Genomic DNA, 21,330 nt, shown 5'->3' with positions numbered 1-21,330 from the left:
TGCAGGTGTAGGGTTATGCTAACCCGCAATACATTTTGTACTTAGCAGGTTGCTAAGCGACTAATGTCACTGCATGCAGCCATGTTTGAATACTACCTGTCAAGCCAGAGAGTATACACTTCCTCTGAATACGGAAGATACTCTGATTCTCTAACCTCTCCGAGCCTCCAAATATATTCAACAGATGGTAGTGCCTTCTTAACAACTTACATGATGCTAACAGAAAAAAAAAATGTTATAAAAGTTTTAGGATGTTAAAAAAACATTGTTTAAGAAGCCTTTCTCGTGGACAGTCGAGATTTATTCTAATGGCGCAGAGCACAGTTCTCCGAGAAACGTAAGAATTTCACCTTATTTTTTTGACATGGCATAAGCCCAAAAGCCTATAAAGTATCATGTCTATAAGTATGAGCCGTGAAAGCATCAATGGCAACAGAAACAATCTACATACAAACAGCCCCCATCCTGACATATACCTTAGACATTGTCTGGGAACACCTGTCGAAGGATAACCTAGCTGCATAAGAAGGAGTGCAGGTCATGTATCTTAAAGTTCTCTGCCTGGCAAAAAGACCCGCTCCTTCGAGACTAACGTACGAGCTCACAAGGCAGCCGTTCTATAGTGAGCTGAGATAGAAAGTACAATTTCCGTCTACGACACAATACCAAGCTGTACTTCAAGAATCCATGATAAAAAAAAGCGAATATATAGATAGATTTTTACCAAACAGACGTCAGAATGGAAGCATTCTGACTACGAACTGCGGGATAACACTATGACTGTGGCAGGCTTATCAAGACGAGTTATCTGACCTATTTATAATGCTGCGGACCAGAACGGGTCCTCTCGTCAGAATTATTGTCTTAATTCTCCATCTCCAACCACTGCGGTTCATTTGTCTCACCGGCCGCGCACATTTGGAATGACCTGGCGCGCCACTTTCACTCTTACATTCTTCAATGGTCTTCGCACTCGAGTAACTTTCACTGTTGCAATCACTAACCTCTCGAACTCCGATTCATTTTCCAAAATGTCATTATTGCCATAATCACCATCTAAACGTCTGTCCGCATGCACTTTCAATCACTGAATGCAAACGTAAATAAACTATTGTTCGACAACCCCAGTGTCGCACAGAAATACAGACATGTACATGCCTCTCGTTCCCTACAGTGTGCATTGTGAGAACTTATATTGCAAAGGGAATCTAATATATGAAGATAAGCGAGACACTCCGTCACCGCGATCTGAGTTCGTCATTTGATTCATGAGCCGAAACATCGCCCGTGATCACAGCTCTTCAAATAATGCGAATGGGAAGCTGTTGCGATTTTGTCCTGTCATAAAAAAGGATGAAATTCTTTACGTTTTCTAGAGAACTGTGTTCCTCATTTTCAGAAGACGATGTTTCAGAAATACTTAAGAAAACTTTGGAGACCACACACCGTGCGAATTTGCGATGTTTTATAGTATACGAATCCGTTCTTTTTGAAATTATTTAAAATGAAACATTTGTTCCAAAGTCATTCAAGGAATTAAATATGGGTAAGTCACAACTTTCAGTGGCATGACCAGGCGAGTTGGTCGTGCGGTTAGGGGCGCAGAACTGTCAGCTTACATCCGGCAGATAGTGGGTTCGAACCCCAATGTCGGCAGCCGTGAAAATGGTTTTCCGTGATTTCATGTTTTCACACCAGGCAAATGCTGAGACTGCACCTTAATTAATACCACGGATGCTTCCCTCCCACTCCTAGCCCTTTCCTTTCCCACCGTCGCCATAAGACCTATCTGTGTCGGTGAGACGTGAAACAAATTCTAACCAAAAAAAAATCAATGACATGAATGAGAAATTTCAGTGAATTCTCTTCATTAGTTAGTAGGCGAGCCTCCTTGGCTCACGCGGCAGCGCGCCGGCCTGTCACCGCTGATCCGTGGTTCACATCCCGGTCACTTCATGTGAGATTTTTGCTGGACGAGGTGGAGGCGGGACAGGATTTTCTCGGGGTACTCCGGTTTTCCATGTCATCTTTAATTCCAGCAACATTCTCCAATGTAATTTAATTTCATCTGTTGGCTTTAAAGTTCCTTTAAAATTAGAATTTCTAACACTTTGTCTGTGAAATACGGTAGGTCCGGGTGGCAGAACCGCATAAAACAGCTCTACTCCTTTCTCAGAATCTGCAATGGCTGAGTGTCTTTGATTGATCAAAGATTCTAATAAACTCCGTGCAGTCTCTAAATGAAATCTAGGTCATTCAATCTATCTGTTTGTAAGATCATGAGTGGGAAACAAGAAGAGCCCCCGGAAGATACTTCACCCAGCTAGTTTAATCTTTTAAAATATGCACCGGCGACTTTATGCGAGGTCGAATGGTGCTTCTCATCCTGCAAGAGAATTTTTATCGGATCAGCTTGAAAACATCACAATGGAAAACTGCGCATCACGATACAAATTTTACCATTCTATTTGTTACTTAACAGTGGGGGTTTAAAGCTAGATTTTGTATTAATTTTATTAAATAATATTTACTGTTCCATTTTCAGGGCACGAGGGCAATATGAAATTAGCTACAACTATACACTGTGTACTATACTTCCGCGATTTATAGTGCATGACATTATTTTTATATATTTGAAGTATTTGATTATATCTTTAATTTGATTAGTGCACCCGTGCTGCTGCTCCGCAGAATTCCTTATCAATAGGTCCGTTGCAGCCATATAATTTCCCTGTTCTTTTCAATAGTTTTATGAACATTTAATGCCGGTACTTAATGTCCGACTCGTTGGCTGAACGGTCAGCGTACTGGCCTTCGGTTCAGAGGGTCCCGGGTTCGATTCCCGGCCGGGTCGGGGATTTTAACATTAATTGGTTTGATTCCAATGGCATGGGGGCTGGCTGTTTGTGTTGTCTTCATCATCATTTCATCCTCATCACGACGCGTCAAATAGAAAGACCTGCACCTGGCGAGCCGAACCCGTCGTGGCACTAAAAGCCATACGATATTTCATTTTTACCGGTACTTAATAAATAATTCGTTCGTAATTTATTTTAAAACACTTCTTTCCATTCAATATCCTATGTAAAGACTAAAACCCATCCTGTTATACGCATTCTACGTCTAAACGTGAGGAGGCCATGATTCGAACCCAGCTCCGTTAGAAATTTATTTCTTTATAACTCACTGCATGTTTTAATGTTGAAAACAGCTCTTAGCGGATGAAGTACGCGTCCAAATAGAATGAAAAACGTAAAATTAAGCAATTTTCTCAATTGTGGCGAAATTTGAAAGTCTAAAGGGCCCGGAAAAGTTTTAAAACTAAAAATAATCGAAAATCACTTCCTGCCTAAATGCAGTTCCGAACGAAACAGCCTAAAATCGCTTTTTTCTTTATTCGTTTCCTGTTTCAAAAATTCAAATCCTAGCAAAATTAACTTATTGATCCTTGATGCTTGTTGTTTAAAGCTGACTAACATCTAGGTCATCGCCTCCTAATGGTACGAAATGTAATGACTATTAAAAAGTGCAACATTCATCCACAGACCAGAATTCAAAACGTCATGATGAAGAATGAATGAATGAATCTGAATTTAAAATAATCAGCCGTTCCAACACGCAATATTGAACGTTAAAATAATTCCGAAATTAATCCACTGACTAGAATTCAAAAAAGAGTCGATGAACAATGGTTATGAACTTAAAACAATCAGCGGATTCCACCAGCAAATCCCCACCTTCCTAGAAACAATATACTGACCAACGCGCTGCTTCCAAAGCACAGTCCTGAATCGAGGATGCTTAATAATAATGTTATTTGCTTTACGTCCCACTAACTACTTTTTAAGATCTTCGGAGACGGCGAGGTGCCGGAATTTAGTCCCGCAGGAGTTTTTTACGAGCCAGTAAATCTACCGACACGGGGCTGTCGTATTTGAGCACCTTCAAATACCACCGGACTGAGCCAGGATCGAACCTGCCAAGTTGGGGTTAGAAGGCCAGCGCCTTAACCGTCTGAGCCAGTCAGCCCGGCTCGAAGATGCTTGTTGTCCAAAAGGGTCCAAAATCCAGGGTCACGGCCCCTCATAATCGTACTTATCGCTAGGAAAGTAAGAACTATGTTATTTCTAATAATAAGTAACGTAGACTTAACGGTGCTCCACACATTGTGGTACTACGCACAGGCAATGCAGACGCACAGTGTGGCTCATATACAGTAGTGGTACTAATCACACCCAACTCCCAGACCCGTGGTGTTTATCAAAATGGTACTAATCAAAGGCAATGTAAGCCCGTGATGTTCAGCATATAGTGGTACTAATCACAGGAACTGTAAACGCACAGTGACTACCCACTGTTGCCACTAATCACTAACCTATTGTGTACCTAACAACTAAAGGCGACCATGGTGTTCCTCGCGGGATGGTGCTAATTAAAATTAGTCTCATAGTTCTAATTCAAACATCCCCTTTTTGTCGACAGGCAGGGGATACCGTGGGTGTATTATTCGTCTATTTTATTTGCCTCAAGTCCGCCGGCAAGCCGGTTAGGACCCGCTATGCGCCACGTGGGAGTATGAGCGCTCCCCCCTACTACGCCAGCGTAGTAGGTTCGTGGAATTAACTTATTTACATAATATTTTCTGTAATGTGTTCCTTGGTTCAATGTCCTCAGGCGTATTCTGATTCTTTGAAAAATTTCCACACCGAATGTAGTTATAAGGGCTTAAGTAAAACAATGCATTGACTCACATTAGCGCTCGTTGGGTGCTTAAGTGAAACAATGCATTGACTCACATTAGCGCTCGTGGTAGTAGAAAAAGACAAACTGATGGTCTAATCGACCGGATAAAGGTGATTTAGGAAAGGATTGTAATTTTTAGGAATACATAAAGAATATATTCTCGTACTTTTACCTAAAATTCGTAGCTCATATCCCTAGGATGATTTCAACATTGATTACCTTGCCTGAAGGTCTACAACAGTGGATTTTTTGCTGAAGTGATGCGCACGGTGTATTCAATACATTGGAACAAAATTACGGGTGATCGCGACACCATATGACGCTATTGAGCTGGGAAGAGCTAAAAAATGAATTGTGTTCAATTGTACAACGTAATCTCGCATGGAAATGTAATATCCAGCTCTGTATTTGCGGGAAGTGATCTCCCTCTGCTGCTTAACGTGCGAGACATCACCTCACATTGGGGAGCGGGACAAAAATTGCGCTATCCAGGTTATTGCAATCAAGTCACGGATATCCGTTCCTCCAACTCGACGTATCTGAACCTGAAAAATGAATTAAAAAAGTACGGTAGTGGAATCCGCGAGCATTTTATTCCTAGAACACGACTTCACGAGACAACAGATGGTTCGGAGAAATTTTAATATCGTGCGTCTGAAATGAGAGCACAGGTTTGTGACACAATGCCGCTATCTCAAATACGATAAAAGAAAATTATCACAGAGAATTTATCTCCGGATGTGGCGTTAGTTAAAGAGAACAATGGAAAAGAAGTGTTTTCTTTTGACAAGAATATTATCTTGACACACACATATATATATATAATCTAATCTATCTATACATATCATTCATCGATACTGTTAGAGCAGTAGTAGAACTCAGTTGTGGTCTCCTGTATAGTTATCCCGATCCCCATTTTGTAATATTTTTAGTTCACAGTCATAACTTGAAAATTGTAACGTTCGTCAGTGTGAGAAATTTCTGGAATTCAACTTTCAATTTTAAAGAATAGTATAATTATTACTGTTACGGAGTTTCCGTGGAACAGAGAAGGGTGAAAGAAGGGGTGGGCTTGAATAGGTCTATCTACGAAAGTCAAAGATTAATTAAACATTTTAAAATAAAGATTATATTTCTTTTCAGATCTCAAACTTAACAAAATTCCTCACTTAGTGAAAAAACAATGTATCAGGTACAGTGACAATTTTGATACCAGAATAGAACACCGCAGAATAGGGAATTTTACAGTTTTGGGATTCAAGCCCCAAGTTTACAATGACGCCGATGTAGCGTTTAATTAGACACCAACTTCCAGAGCACTTTGCTCCAACCGCTACAATTTACAGCCTTCCAAAGGCATCACTCAATATTACCAGAAAGAGTTTACAAGCTCTCCGAAATCAACAAAGGAGACTGACTCCCAATTTCTTAAGCCTACTCAAGGATACCTTACACAAAACCTTACAACCTCCGGCCTCTCTAGGCACAACCTACAATTTACAATACCTTTACACAGGGGTATCTAGTATCTATACTATTGGGTCTTCGTGTAAACGAAGAACAGGTTAATTTACTAGCCCAAACCCAAAATGCATGCAGGCGTACACTAGCGCTCCTTGAAAACTCTGTTTTAAAACCCTACTTCGGCTTGTGGCCCGACATGCAGAGGCTAATACTACACTACTGAGGTGACTAGAAGAACAAGTTACTTGGTAATTTACAGGAGAAAAACGGTTACAAAATCGTAGTCACCTCAAGATAAAATGGAGAGGAACTCGAGAGGGTAACGCACTCCCTATCCCCGATTTACAGTTGAAGACTCTTACGAAGTTTTACTTGAGCAAGAAGTAGTTTACATTCTCAGGAAGGGATGGTTAGCTACAGAGATACAAAACTGGTGGCCATTACCTGGGCTGATGTTCTGCCTGCCGAAGGATGAGGCACCTCGCCTCCTGTCTTAACACACACACTCAGAACTTCGACGATCAATAAGACAAGGTAGCTTGAAGAAGCCACAGCTTATATACCCGAGGGAAGGGTTTGACAAGGCTCTGGACTAAATCCGGACACACCCTCTCATTGTTATTGGTTAAACTAAAAACCTACAAGAAGCCTATGATTGGCTCAAAAATACAGTAAATACAGAAAATTTGTTATTGGCCAGATTCAAAAGCTGACGGGATGAGAAGGACGTGTTGCAAACCCTGAAGTACCAAAATAAATGAAAGTCAATTTAGTTGAGAAAACCTCTAAACACAAAACTTCTTTAACTCATTAATTATTCCACCTTGCACCAGAGTGCAAGACATCAGTTTTTATAGTGGATACACCTCTGGAGAAAAGTTCAAACTTCTTGATGTACACCAAAACAATAAAGGAACTACAGTCAGTTTAGGAAACTTTAAAATAACAAATCACTCTGTTATTCAATAGTGACATCTTCTGAACAATGTCCCAACTTCATGTATTAACAGTTTTACGAGTTGTTCGATAGATAGAGTTTCTTAAGGCGCTTCTTTTAAATGTGCAGGGTTGAGGTGTACCTCCCGGTACAATTATTATTAATTGTATTTCAATTTCTTCGTAGATATTATATTATTGTACTCAGAAAGAAAAATGTTGATTCACAGGTTGTCCCAGTTTGGAGTCAGAGGGCCAGCGCCTTAACCGCTTGAGCTACTCAGACCGACACTGTTTAAGGCGACACTCCGGAGTAAAAAAGATATTTTTACCTAATGCATGGATTTTCACGAAACTTTGTGGGAATGTCACCTACATAAAAGTAGAGATATCACGAATATTTCTTTCATATACAATTAATAGTTTTTTACAAAATAACTTTCTTTGAAATGTTTTATTCCATTTTTCATGAAATTTATCTAACATGTTAATGTAAATTTGTAATTAGTTAGATAATACTTCTTTTGAAAACACTACACATCGATTTTTCTGTACGTGATTTATATAAGGAGATATATCGTACTAAAGTTTGTGTGATTTTTATGTTCTAAAATTTTGGACTTTAAAATCACTACTAGTTGAAGAAATTCTGCAATCAAAAATTCCATACGCTGGTTTCTTTATATAGCCGTAAAACATATCCATACAAATTTTGTTACATTTGACAGAATACCATGGCAGAAAATAGGGATTTAAATGTAAAATTACAATTGGCAAATAAAGCATTATTACAGTGATAAATTGCTCAAATTCAGTGGAATAACGTCGTGACAAGAAAAAGAAACTCAATTCTTTCAATTTCAGTCATAAAAAAATTCACCAAACTGACCAAAATATCGATTTTTATCTCTGGAATGTCGGCTTAATATACAGGGTGAAACAACAATGACAATTTGGAGAATGGGTGCAAACATTCATTTGTACAGCCCGGATGTTTAGGCAGTAACAGGTTAGAATGCAAAGTAATTTGTCGAGTAGGAAGTGAGGTCTGGCCCGAACTTTCGTCATGTACCACGGGTAACATAACTTGTAGGGGATCTGGTCGGTCGCGCCCCTAATGTTTATGCAAACCTCAGCAGAACTGTTGTCCGGTCTAGAGTATACTTGTTACTAGCTTCAGTAATTTTGCATTCTAATCTATAAATGCCTAAACATCGGAGCCCTAATTATTAGGCTGAATTATAATATTTAATGTAGAAAGAGACGAACGATTATAAGGAAAATCATGCGTATATTAAAAAAATGGAATGCAATAAATGACTGTTATTTCATACGATCCGAAACTAGGGGATGGGAGTATTGTATTCTAAAATGATCTCTATCAGACAACGAAGTCCGAGCATTAAATCAATTGTAAATGTAATCACTAGAGCCCGGGTTTTTAAGCAGTAGGCTAATAGGTCAGAATGCAGTCTTACTGAGCGAGTAAAAAGTATAGTCTTTCTGCATAACAGTTATGCTACGAGGTTTACACGTACATTAGGGGTACGTCCATCAGAACTGCCAGAATTTGTGTTACTCTTTCCACATTATGAAAGTACCGGTGACCGACACTAGCTTTAGTAATCACAGAGAAGTCCATGATTATTTTTAGGGGTAGAAACACGACGAATTGAGTGATTGCTCGTAATAATTTGCATATTTCATGTTTAGATGTGATACAGGACAGTGCTGACCTATTTCTTCCACAGGAACATCTAATAACAGCTGTGTCCCATATTCAGTTACGTAATTCAAGGGAACACCATACGCGCAGTGTGTATGTGTGTGTGTGCTGTTGATTGAAATAAATGAACCGCAACGAAACAATAATCTAACAACATGCTATTGTACTTCCAGGAAATTAAAGTTGGTGACAGCACGAAAGAGCGCGGGAGGACATGCTGGGAATTGTTACGCGGATATAATACTATTTATTAATCTAGTCTCGTGAAGTTCGCTCAGAGAGTTTGACTCGCAGACAGCAACTGTGCGTAAAAACTCAGGTCAAGTTGAACATTATTCCTCAGAGATTTAATTGGTATTGTTGTTTCTCCAATTCTGTGTTGTTGTTGTTGTTCTTTTATTCTTCGATCTTGGCCACTTGTGGGCAACTTGAAGAAACTTCATGATCTTCTTCCTCCTCTTCCTTTCCTGTCTTCACATTATTTCTTCATTCTTTCACTGACTTGCCTCCTTCTTTCCTTCGTCCTGACATATCTTCTTTGCTCCTTCTATTTCTTCTGGAAACCCCCAAATACTTAATTGTTTTTTGAAAAAGCATCTATCTAATATCAAATACGCATTCTGTAAATGAAGTAGTAATATTATTGATAGGACGCAATATTTAATGAACTAACAAGTAGAATTGCATTGTATATGCACTTTCAATTTAGTCATCCGCAAAGTCTGTTACCTTTTGCCAAATGTCGAGAAGCCGTTGGGGACTGTTGGCAAGGCGTTCTCTGCTGATGACAGTGACGGAGCGCCCTACTGCGCAGAGTACAGATGCCACGTCAGGAAATAGGCGGCCTCAGAGGGGTTCCCTCAACTTTGGATACAGTTCGAAGTGACAGGACTCATGTTCGGTGAGTACGGAGGCTGTTTCAAGACCTCCCATTGCCGCCGTTGTAATAAGAGATCGGTATTGTTTGCGACATGGCAACGTACGTTGTCAAGCAACACGATAGGGCGATAAACGTGGACGCAGATATTGCTCTAGAATTCGGCAGTAGCAGTTATTGTTGACAGTTTTCCCTTACGCAGAGCATGCGTATGAATAACAGCCTCTTAGTTGTATGCCACAATCAGCATAAGCTTCAGCCGACTTAGTTCCTGTCGAAATTTCTGTGGACGTAGCGAATTTGAGTGACGCTATTCATTCGATTGATTCTTTAATTCAGGCTCGTGCCTACGTCTCATCAATGGCGACAATACGCTGCAGAAATGCCAGCCAGTGCATACCAGCACCATTTCTGTACGTCGCTGAGTTGATGTGGAACCCAACGGGACTCAGTTTTCCTCATGTTAAGACATTTCGTCACTATGTGCTGCACCATTTGCTGACTGAGACCAACCTCTACGGATAATTACCGGAGATTCCATCAATTGTCCACGCAAACGAGACCACTCACGATGCCATTATGATCTTGAGGAATGGACGGCCTACCTGTGTGGTGCAAATCCGCAGTCACTGCACTTCATCGTCACACAACAACACTCCAAAGTCTTCAAATGCACACTACACATCGACAACAGCGCCACCTGTCCGCTGCCATATCCTATTTTCGTATGCTCGATCTCCTGCGAGTGTCTGGACTGCATTTTCACTATTTTATTTACAGCCTTAGGAATTTAATTTTATCCAGCAACTTGCATATCTCATTTAGTTTGGTAGAAGGTCATGCTGGAACTGTAGGAAATGAGAGGGCGGACATGTTAACAAGATCCTTAGCTCGATGGGATACAGATTTCAAGATTTCAGCTTCCCCACGTGTCCCGTATCGACAAATAGCATGAAAAGACGTATCACGCGGGAGTTATTCATTCCACCGGTTCATCTCAACGTTCATCAAACCCGCTTTTGTACTTACAGAGTTTATGACTGGACATGGTAAATTTATAACTTATTTTCAACGATTTAAAATTCCATCGCCAGAAGGATACCTTTAAGTGCATATCACAACGAACAGTAGCTCACTGCATGCTATGAAAAGAAACACATTGTTAGGACACCTGAGTTACTGCAATGTAAACATTCCCCCGCATGTTTCTGATATATTTGTGAAAAGGTCTTGCACTTCAGCTTTTACCCGCTTCTATTTGACTTTTGTAATATTTTTATGCAATATTTTATTCAGCTAATGTATTAATAATCTTTTATTGTTATAAACGAAAGACCTAACATACTTTTAGGAAAAACAGGTTTACCTACCATGGAGAAATAATAATAATAATTGTACCGGGCGGTACACCTCCACACCGCTAATTTAAAATGTGCGCCTGTTGAAACTCCTCTGCTGGAGGAAGTCTGAACTTTATGGACAGTATTAATTTTCAAGTTTCTCAGAAGATGTCTCTACCTGGAAATTTTGGAGTTTTTGAACTGTGTCATTTTCGACGTATTTTGTTTTGCTTGTAGTAAGAAGTGTGAACTTTCTCTTCTAGAGGACACTACTGAAGATCAACAATAGTGCACCCTAGTGCGGAGTGAAAGAACTATTTTTTTTGGAGAAGTTCTTATTTCAAAAGTTTGTTTCTTGTTAAATTTCTTTCTGTTATTGTTTAAGTTGGCTGTATACCCCTCTTTTTCCCCTTGTTTTAGATTTATCCAATCCCGAATTTCTTTTAGTAATTTCCGACCAATCCGATGTATCTTCCCCCAACTTGGATATGTTTCTGTACCCTAGCCAATAAAGTGATTGTGGGCGGGTGTTCTCTTCCCTAAAACGCCTAGAACCTTCCGCGAGAGTATTTAAACTGCTGATTTTTGGGTCTCCGGGCCACTTCTGTTCCATCTTTCAGTGTGTAAAGTACATAGCAGGGGGCGGGAAGCGCCTCTTTCTTCTCCAGCTGTTCAACACCAGGTAATGGCCTCTTAATAACTTCTTTTCTTGCTAGGTCGGCAGTTTAACTCTCGGAGCGGGTTCGAAGCGTTTCCACCATGTAACCTTTTCCTAAAATGTAACCAATCTTTTCATCTATTCTCTTGTAAAGCTGCATATTGGGATAGAGAGTGCTAACCCTCTCGAGCTCCCACTCACATTGTTTTGAGGTGAACTTATTTTCTCAACCTATTCTTCGTTAACGTAAAACAAATTGCTCTTTTCTAAAGTCACCTCTGTAGTATGGGATTAGCCCTTGCATTAGTGGCCTAGAGCCAGATTAGGTTTTAAAAACAAGTGTATTAGGAGTGCAGTTCGCCTCCTCTCAAATTGTTATTTTAGAGGTCATGTAATTGCCCCTTTTCATTTAATAGACCTCAGTAGGTTGGGTATTTTACCCCTGTGTCTATGTCCAGTGAGGACAACTCGAAGGTGGAGTTTGGTGTGGCCTTTGAGAGGCTTAGAGTTGAGAGCGAGTGGCTCTCTTTTTTTTTTTGAAAATTGAGTGTTGTATGCCTCGTGGAGGCTTTTCAGTGTAATTTGGAGCAAGGACTCCTAGGCATGAATGGGGTTTTCTGCCCCTCTGTTGAAACTTGTGTTTGGGGTAAAACTGAGCTGATTGCCCAAGCATTATGAAGTCAGGGCGCGAAGCCCAAATCCTGTAAATATTGTAACTACCCTTTGGACTTGCTACTTTGTACCTGCCATGCTTGTTATTTCTTTGTTTTTGAAAATAAAATATAACCTTGTTAAATTTTACATTAACTTTGATTCCGTAGTTTGAGACCCGTTCACGCCCGCACCTTCTTTCACCTCTACCTACCACTAAAACACGGTAACAAGTGGTAGCAGAGCGTGGTTGAATGGGTCTCAATTTAGCCCTTTTTGACGGTTAAACATTGTTTTGTTCCGAACTCTAACAATTTTCTCAGTTGCTGGATTTTTTTTTTGAGTTTTTCAAAATTGTTCTGTCATCATGCCCGGACCTCGCGATGTTCTCCATCTTAACTATTTGCGCAAAGAGGAGTTGATATATGAGTTAACTATTAGAAATGTGCAATCTGGAGGCACGGTTGCAGTAGACACAAACAAGCTTATAGAGTCCCTTGAATTGCCTATTTCAATCCCCACCTTGGGAGAGAAAGAAGTTGATGACTCTCTTTCCACGATCGTCGAGAATATTACTGGGCTAGCATCTGTAGTTAGTTTTTCTGATGAGAATGATCCTTCTCCTAATCAAATTAAGCGTGTGCAAGCCAGGCTATATCACTTTTCAAATAGAGTTAATGATCTGTTGTCTCTGAAGTTGAATGACGTTCAGAGGAAGGAAGCTAGTACGCTGCTTGAAAACATTTCTGAATTATCTAGCAAGGTCACTCAATTGTTAACTGGGCAGGTTCCTCCCAAAACTGATCAACCCGTCACGGTGAATGTAGGTAGCGAGGAAGAGCCTCATAAGGGAGAAGTCAATAGGAAAACCATTGCTGCTCAAACAACCTCTGCCCCATTGGACGAGTCTGAACGCCGTAACTCATTAAATAATGTACGTTCTGAATTAACTACCTTGCCATTGAAACCTTTACCTACTATGTCACCCGGGTTTAGTAGCTTGCCTCATCCATTGGCAATGTTGCTCAGAGGTATCTCTAGGTTTTCCGTTAATACCACCAGTGACGTAATTTCATTTTTAAGATTTCTAGTTGAATTTCAGGATCATGCCCTTGTTTTTTCTCTTTCTCCATGTCAAATTTTGCAAATTATCTATCCGTATGCTATTGGTATTCTCTCTGATAAAATCGTAAGAGCCATTGCCGAGCAATCATCTATTGAGGATTTCCATGCCCACTTGCTAGCTAACTTCATCCCTGCTAGGGCCAGGTCCTCCCTTATTCAGAAGTACTATTATCGGGTACAGCGCTTGGATGAAAACTTGGCAGACTTCATCCAAGATATTAAGTTTTATACTAGGGTGTTTGCTCTTCATTTCCCGGAGGATCAGATTGTACAAGCTATTGTGGAAGGGATTTCACCACCCTACAGGTCATATTTGTGTTTCGCGGCGTGCCCGCAAACTTTCTCGGAACTTGAAGCATTGGCCGTCTCAGCGGAAGGAGTTAGATACGCCGATTCTTTGCGTGTAGCGAAAGAACCCCCGCCTTCCTTTAGTAATACTCGGCCTCCACCTCGCCGATCAGTCACCCCTCGTAAATGTTATGCTTGTGGGTCGCCTGACCACCTGCGCAATAAGTGTCCACTGATCAAGTCGAGTGGGACAAGTAATGGGGCTGGTTCATCACAAGGCTGTTTTAAATGTGGGGCTTTCTCACATATCGCCAAGAATTGCCCAAATTCGAACAGCACCCCCTCCTGCTCAACTTCGGGTGCAAATTCCACCTATGCCAATAATAAAAAGTGACTAGTGGCTTCGGCTGAGTCGACTAATCCATCTTCCCGAGACTCAGCCCCTAGTAAACAGGTTGTAAATTCAGGGAACGAGCAATTTTCAAATGCATCTTTTGAATGTCCCAAAGAGTGTCTTAGGATTGCGGCGGATTCCCCCGCACCTATTCCTTTTCTGAAGATTTCGGCTGAATGGTATTCTAAATTGAAATCTGTTTGTAAACTACCTGACTATGTCTCATCTCCTGTTCTATATGTTTCGGCTAATTCATCTCCATTAGAAATTCTAGGTTCCTTACTGGTTAAAATTCGTATTTTTAAATTTACATGGAAAATCAAACTGTTTGTGGCTAAGCACTTGTCTTGCCCCATCATACTGGGAGCGGACTTCATTTCTCACACTGGTCTTGTGCTCGATCTCCAGAGTAAGTCGTGCACATTCAAGTTTGCGTCCAATTGTAAAATTCCTTTGTTAAAGTGTAATTCTGTATCGTGTTCATCTATTTCGCCTACCCAGGATGAGATGTTGTTAGACCTTAGACATCTACCTGAGGAGCAGGCTGATAGTATTCGCAAATTGTGTCAGTCCTTTCCGGAGGTGTTCTCTGATACTCTTGGTGTTACTGACCTTATTGAATACAAAATTGAGGTCACGGATTCGATTCCTGTCCGTTTTCCACCTTATAGGCTATCTCCACCGAAAATGAAGGCTCTGAAAGAAATTATCGATCAGATGTTGAAGGATGGTATTATTAGGCCCTCTAAGTCAGCGTATTCTTCGCCTATTTTTCTAGTCCCGAAACCCCAAGGGGGCTTCAGGCCTGTCATTGATTACAGGGCTCTCAATCGGAAGGTGGTGTTACAATCTGTGCCCCTTCCTGACCTTCATTCTTGTTTTTCATGGTTTCGTAAGGCCAAGTTCTTTACTATCTTGGACTTGAATCAGGCCTATAATCAAATTCCCCTTGCCGAAGAGTCTAAACACCTTACAGCGTTTGCCACGGACTGGAATTTATATGAATACAACCGCGTGCCTTTCGGGCTCCCTACAGGAGCAGCTGTACTCACTAGGCTGCTAGATAGGGTCTTCTCCGACATCAAATTTGAATACTTGTACCACTACTTGGATGATGTCGTCGTATTTTTGGAAACCTTCGAAGAACATCTAGATCATCTGCGAGAAGTTCTCAATCGCCTTCGTAAGGCTGGGTTAACTGTCAAGTTGTCCAAGGTTGCCTTTGCTAAGCCCTCTATGTCATTCCTAGGGCATATTGTGTCACCTGATGGTGTTGCAGTCGATCATTCGAGAACACAGGCCATCCGTGATTTTAAACCTCCCAAGGACATTAAAGGTATCGCCAGGTTTATTGGTATGGTGAATTTCTTCAGAAAGTTCATTCCTAACTTTGCTAATAGAGCGGCGCCCTTAAACCTTCTTCGTAGGAAAGGCATCAAATTCGAGTGGGGACCTTCTCAACAAGCCGCTTTTGAAGATCTTAAATTGGCTCTCTGTAATGCCCCTGTACTTGCTATGCCTGATTTCTCGAAGAAATTCATCGTCCAAACTGACGCGTCGTCGTCAGCAGTAGCTGCAGTCCTTCTTCAAGAGACTGAACTAGGGAGGCGATCCATCGCCTATGCATCTAGGACCTTGACGGCCCAAGAAGCCAAGTATTCCATCTATGAGCTCGAAGGTTTGGCAGTCTTATTCGCCTTAGAAAAGTTCCGTCTCTATCTGGAACACGTCAAATTCGACCTGGAGACAGATAATCAAGCCTTAAGCTGGGTCTTAGGTAGGCCGCGTCGTACTGGTCGTATAGCCCGTTGGGCCATCCGTATTTCTGCCTTCCAATTCGATGTCAGGCATATCAGAGGTACCGAAAATGTTGTTGCTGATGGACTCAGTCGTATGTTTTCTAACGACGTCGAGACCCATGAACCGGTCGACAGTTCATCACCTCCCGAGTCCATACTATCTGGTGTTAATGCCATCTTAACAGATGCTCCCATGCTTTTTAGGGATATTGAGAAATACCAACGTGAAGATCCGACGCTGGCTCCGATAATGGAAACCCTTTCTTCTGGGGAACATGTTGTCCCTTATGTTCTGAGGAATGGTGTTCTATGTTGCCCATCGAGGCATGATAAGATGATGAAAGTTGTCGTTCCAGCTGTTCTTGTACCTATGATCTTCAAGTATTATCATGAGACCCCATTAGGAGGGCATCTGGGTATCTTTAAAACTCGTGAAAAGATTCGTGAAATGTTCATCTGGAAAGGTATGGACGGTGAAATCCGTGAACTTGTAAAAGCTTGTAAATCTTGTTTGCTCAGTAAACCCACCATGTCCACCAAGGTAGGCCTTTTGTCTTCGCATCAAGCGTCGCGCCCCATGGAACGCCTGTATATTGATTATGTAGGACCCTTAACCCAGTCAAAGGGAAATGCTAACAAGTTCATCTTTGTATGCGTAGATGGCTTTACTAGATTTTCCTGGTTATTTCCGACTAAGCTGGCTACCGCTCAGTCTACCATTACTTGCTTAAATTCTATTTTTGCTTCTTTTGGTCCGTGCCAATATATTGTATATGATAATGCTAAGGCTTTCACATCTAATTTATTTCGTAAATTCTGTTTTGACTTGTCCATCTCTCATGTAACTACTTCTGCTTATTACCCTCAACCATCTCTGGCTGGACGAGTTAACCGTAATCTCAGGTCCGCACTTATTGCCTATCATCATGAAGATCATTCCAGGTGGGACACGTCCCTGCATTGGTTAGCTTTTGCTTTGAATTCGGCGGTTCATGAATCACATAAATTTACTCCAGCCTCGTTGATGTTCAAGTTTGTTCCCAACACGCCGCTCTCTAACCTCTGGTCTCTGAGTGACATTCTACCCGAGACAATAGATCCGGACAACATTAAAGATCTTTGGAAGAAGGCTAAAGACAATCTTAAAGTGTCTCATGAGAAGGTTAGGGAAAGGTATGATCGTGGACGGAGACCCACCCCTTTGAAGGTAGGTGATCAAGTTATGGTCAAGAACTTTGTTCCCGCGGGCAAGCTTGCCCCCAGATTTCATGGGCCTTGTATCATTCTCGATTTTCTTACGCCGGTTACATTGTTAGTAAGCAATCCAGCCACCGAGAGGATATTTAGGGTTCACCTGTCCCAGGTGAAACCGGTGTAAATTTTGTGTCAACTTGCTTCATATAATTTGATAGGAATATGAAGGTTATATTTTTTTTTGAGTTTCCACTCTTAAGGCATTCTGCTCCTTCTATAATATTTTGTTTTATATGTAAGCATTTTTTGTAAAACCTTCCCCGATCCGTTAAACTGCCATTCTGTCCTTACCATAGCCATTACCACGCTCCCGTCTCCTGCTATACACACTGTGGCTTGCTTAGATTAAATGCCATGGATATTTGCACGCCGCTGGCCCCTCTACCTCTCCAACAAGCCTGTGCCCTCAAAAAATGATGATGGTCCAACAAAATTCTGTCGCCTAGTTTTAATGTTTCAGTGCCCCCGCAGCCGCGCGGCGCCGTGCCGCGACTGGGTTTGAGGAAGGGCCCCCTCGGCCCCAGCGAGGACGACATGTGCACGGCGAGCCGGAGCTCTCCTCCCGGCCTAGGCTGATGTGCGGCGCACGACCTGCTACCTGCCCGCAGCCTGTATATCTTCACCGCGGGCGCGGCGGGTTTCAACACCTCTGCTCCCCTCATAGTGCGGGCGAGTGGTATCTCAGGGTACTTGAGGGGTCCGAGCGGCCTCCTTTGGACGCAAGCTGCAACGGCCGGTCTGGCCATCCAACTTCATCAACATCAACTACATGAACAGTTACTATAAGCAATGACTACACTTGGGAATTCAACAGCAATATTTGGTGGACATTGCAAAATTTTTCATCACTTTTAAGTATTAAAAGTTTATCTTCAGAATTCAACTTCTACAAACATAAAGACTGTACTTCACCTGCAACAACAAAATTTTGAAACTGAATCAAACCAAATTAAGAAAATCTTATAAATTTTTTTGGCAATTAATCTCCATATTTATATCAAAACTTGGACCTTGTTTTCAAACAATTTCATGTGTCACCCCGGGAGGAACTTTTTTTGGGGGGGGGGGGAGGTCTGTACCGGGTGGTACACCTCCACACCGCTAATTTAAAATGTGCGCCTGTTGAAACCCCTCTGCTGGAGGAAGTCTGAACGTTATGGACAGTATTAATTTTCAAGTTTCTCAGAAGATGTCTCTACCTGGAAATTTTGGAGTTTTTGAACTGTGTCATTTTCGACGTATTTTGTTTTGCTTGTAGTAAGAAGTGTGAACTTTCTCTTCTAGAGGACACTACTGAAGATCAACAATAGTGCACCCTAGTGCGGAGTGAAAGAACTACTTTTTTGGAGAAGTTCTTATTTCAAAAGTTTGTTTCTTGTTAAATTTCTTTCTGTTATTGTTTAAGTTGGCTGTATACCCCTCTTTTTCCCCTTGTTTTAGATTTATCCAATCCCGAATTTCTTTTAGTAATTTCCGACCAATCCGATGTATCTTCCCCCAACTTGGATATGTTTCTGTACCCTAGCCAATAAAGTGATTGTGGGCGGGTGTTCTCTTCCCTAAAACGCCTAGAACCTTCCGCGAGAGTATTTAAACTGCTGATTTTTGGGTCTCCGGGCCACTTCTGTTCCATCTTTCAGTGTGTAAAGTACATAGCAGGGGGCGGGAAGCGCCTCTTTCTTCTCCAGCTGTTCAACACCAGGTAATGGCCTCTTAATAACTTCTTTTCTTGCTAGGTCGGCAGTTTAACTCTCGGAGCGGGTTCGAAGCGTTTCCACCATGTAACCTTTTCCTAAAATGTAACCAATCTTTTCATCTATTCTCTTGTAAAGCTGCATATTGGGATAGAGAGTGCTAACCCTCTCGAGCTCCCACTCACATTGTTTTGAGGTGAACTTATTTTCTCAACCTATTCTTCGTTAACGTAAAACAAATTGCTCTTTTCTAAAGTCACCTCTGTAGTATGGGATTAGCCCTTGCATTAGTGGCCTAGAGCCAGATTAGGTTTTAAAAACAAGTGTATTAGGAGTGCAGTTCGCCTCCTCTCAAATTGTTATTTTAGAGGTCATGTAATTGCCCCTTTTCATTTAATAGACCTCAGTAGGTTGGGTATTTTACCCCTGTGTCTATGTCCAGTGAGGACAACTCGAAGGTGGAGTTTGGTGTGGCCTTTGAGAGGCTTAGAGTTGAGAGCGAGTGGCTCTCTTTTTTTTTTTGAAAATTGAGTGTTGTATGCCTCGTGGAGGCTTTTCAGTGTAATTTGGAGCAAGGACTCCTAGGCATGAATGGGGTTTTCTGCCCCTCTGTTGAAACTTGTGTTTGGGGTAAAACTGAGCTGATTGCCCAAGCATTATGAAGTCAGGGCGCGAAGCCCAAATCCTGTAAATATTGTAACTACCCTTTGGACTTGCTACTTTGTACCTGCCATGCTTGTTATTTCTTTGTTTTTGAAAATAAAATATAACCTTGTTAAATTTTACATTAACTTTGATTCCGTAGTTTGAGACCCGTTCACGCCCGCACCTTCTTTCACCTCTACCTACCACTAAAACACGGTAACAATAATAATAATAATAATAATTTGTTTGTTGTGATGCTCAGCTCAACCACATCGTGTTTGACTTTGATGAGCCTTTCTGGAATTCATCCGGACCAAAGCTGATTCTCCACTTTCCGACATTATCTGAAAGCTGGTCTTTCTTCAAATAATATTATTTATTGTTTCTTACCTCCAATATTATAATTTTTCTTTGGACCAAGAATTTTTATTAGTATTTTCTGTCTTTCTTTCTTTCTTTCTTTCTTTCTTTAATTTATCGATTTTCCCCTTTCTTAAGATCAAACATCCAGGTGCATACAGGTATTCCGGCTCTACGTCGGTGCTGCAATGATAAAGTTTCAGGTTTATTTTTTTATAAATGTCTTCACTTTATTGAGAAGCTAGTTCAATTTTTGTGATCCTGTTTGGTTTGCATTTTTTGTCACGATCATTCGGCTAAATTACTGTTCCGAGGTACTTAAACTTGTTTATTCTCCCCCCCCCGCGCCCATTTTTCGCGTTTTTTTTGAGTTTCTCTAGTGTCTGATAGAATACTCAAATCATCTGCAAAGTCGGAAGCTTTCAATTTAATGTCGAGTTTCCTAAATATCTTTCTCTTCAAGTGCAATTTTCCATTCTCTGATCACTTTCTCAAAAACACTCTTCAACTGTATTGTCAGACTCCAGTTTCGATTTCCAAAATTTACGAAATTTCCCCGAGAATCTCTACTTTCAATTTTGTGTTTTATAATGTCTCCTTAATTATTGCTAAGCTCTTTCTATCTGTACCAAATTTTTCCAGCACACTGAAAAGTGCATCTCTGTCAATAGAGATATTTACTTTTTTGAAGTCTATGAAGATTATTACCATACTTTTATTTCAGCACTGTATTATACATTATTATTATTATTATTATTATTATTATTATTATTATTATTATTATTATTATTATTGAATTTCCCATTTCAAACCCTATTTTACAAGTAGTATATTAGGGCTATAGATAGTGAGACTAAGTTAATACATGACAAGTGAATTAAAATAGAGATGACTTATAAATGAGATGGAGAAATTTAACAAACACTTCATAACAGCATCTTCTCTGAAATACCATAGTGAGAGGTGCTTGGTATTCTATATTACACATGTTTAAATGCATTAATAATTCCTATCTATTAAAAAGCGGACACTCAAATAAAAGATGAACAGTTTGTTGCATTTCACAGGTACAGCTGTAGGGCTTCTGAATACTGATTCCTGACCTCTCAAAGTATGATCCAAACTTTCCATGTCTTGTCAAAAACTGAGTTATAATATGTTCATGTTTCAAAAACCTACTTTGTAGTCTGTCTTGAATATTTGGAAAGAACAACTCCCTTGTTAGCCGGCCATTATTGCTGGTGATCCATCGGTTGTTCCACATATCTTGTGTATACTCCCTCAGCTCCTTTTGTACATGAGACATAGGGGACTTTTCATATATCAACAAGGCGTCAGAAGAAGTAGTAGCTGCTTTGGCAAGTTCATCAGCTCTC

At 40.8% G+C, this 21,330-nt stretch overlaps 1 protein-coding gene across 1 annotated transcript in view; it reads left to right on the top strand.

The window, feature by feature from the left end:
* LOC136884576 (dual 3',5'-cyclic-AMP and -GMP phosphodiesterase 11A) overlaps positions 1 to 21,330 on the top strand; it is a 638,170-nt gene that overhangs the window by 167,196 nt on the left and 449,644 nt on the right. The gene's annotated exons all lie outside the window — the stretch shown is intronic.

This window comes from Anabrus simplex, chromosome 12, assembly GCF_040414725.1.
Source record: "Anabrus simplex isolate iqAnaSimp1 chromosome 12, ASM4041472v1, whole genome shotgun sequence".
NCBI classification, from domain to species: domain Eukaryota; kingdom Metazoa; phylum Arthropoda; class Insecta; order Orthoptera; family Tettigoniidae; genus Anabrus; species Anabrus simplex.
This window is presented reverse-complemented; position numbering and strand designations above follow the sequence as displayed.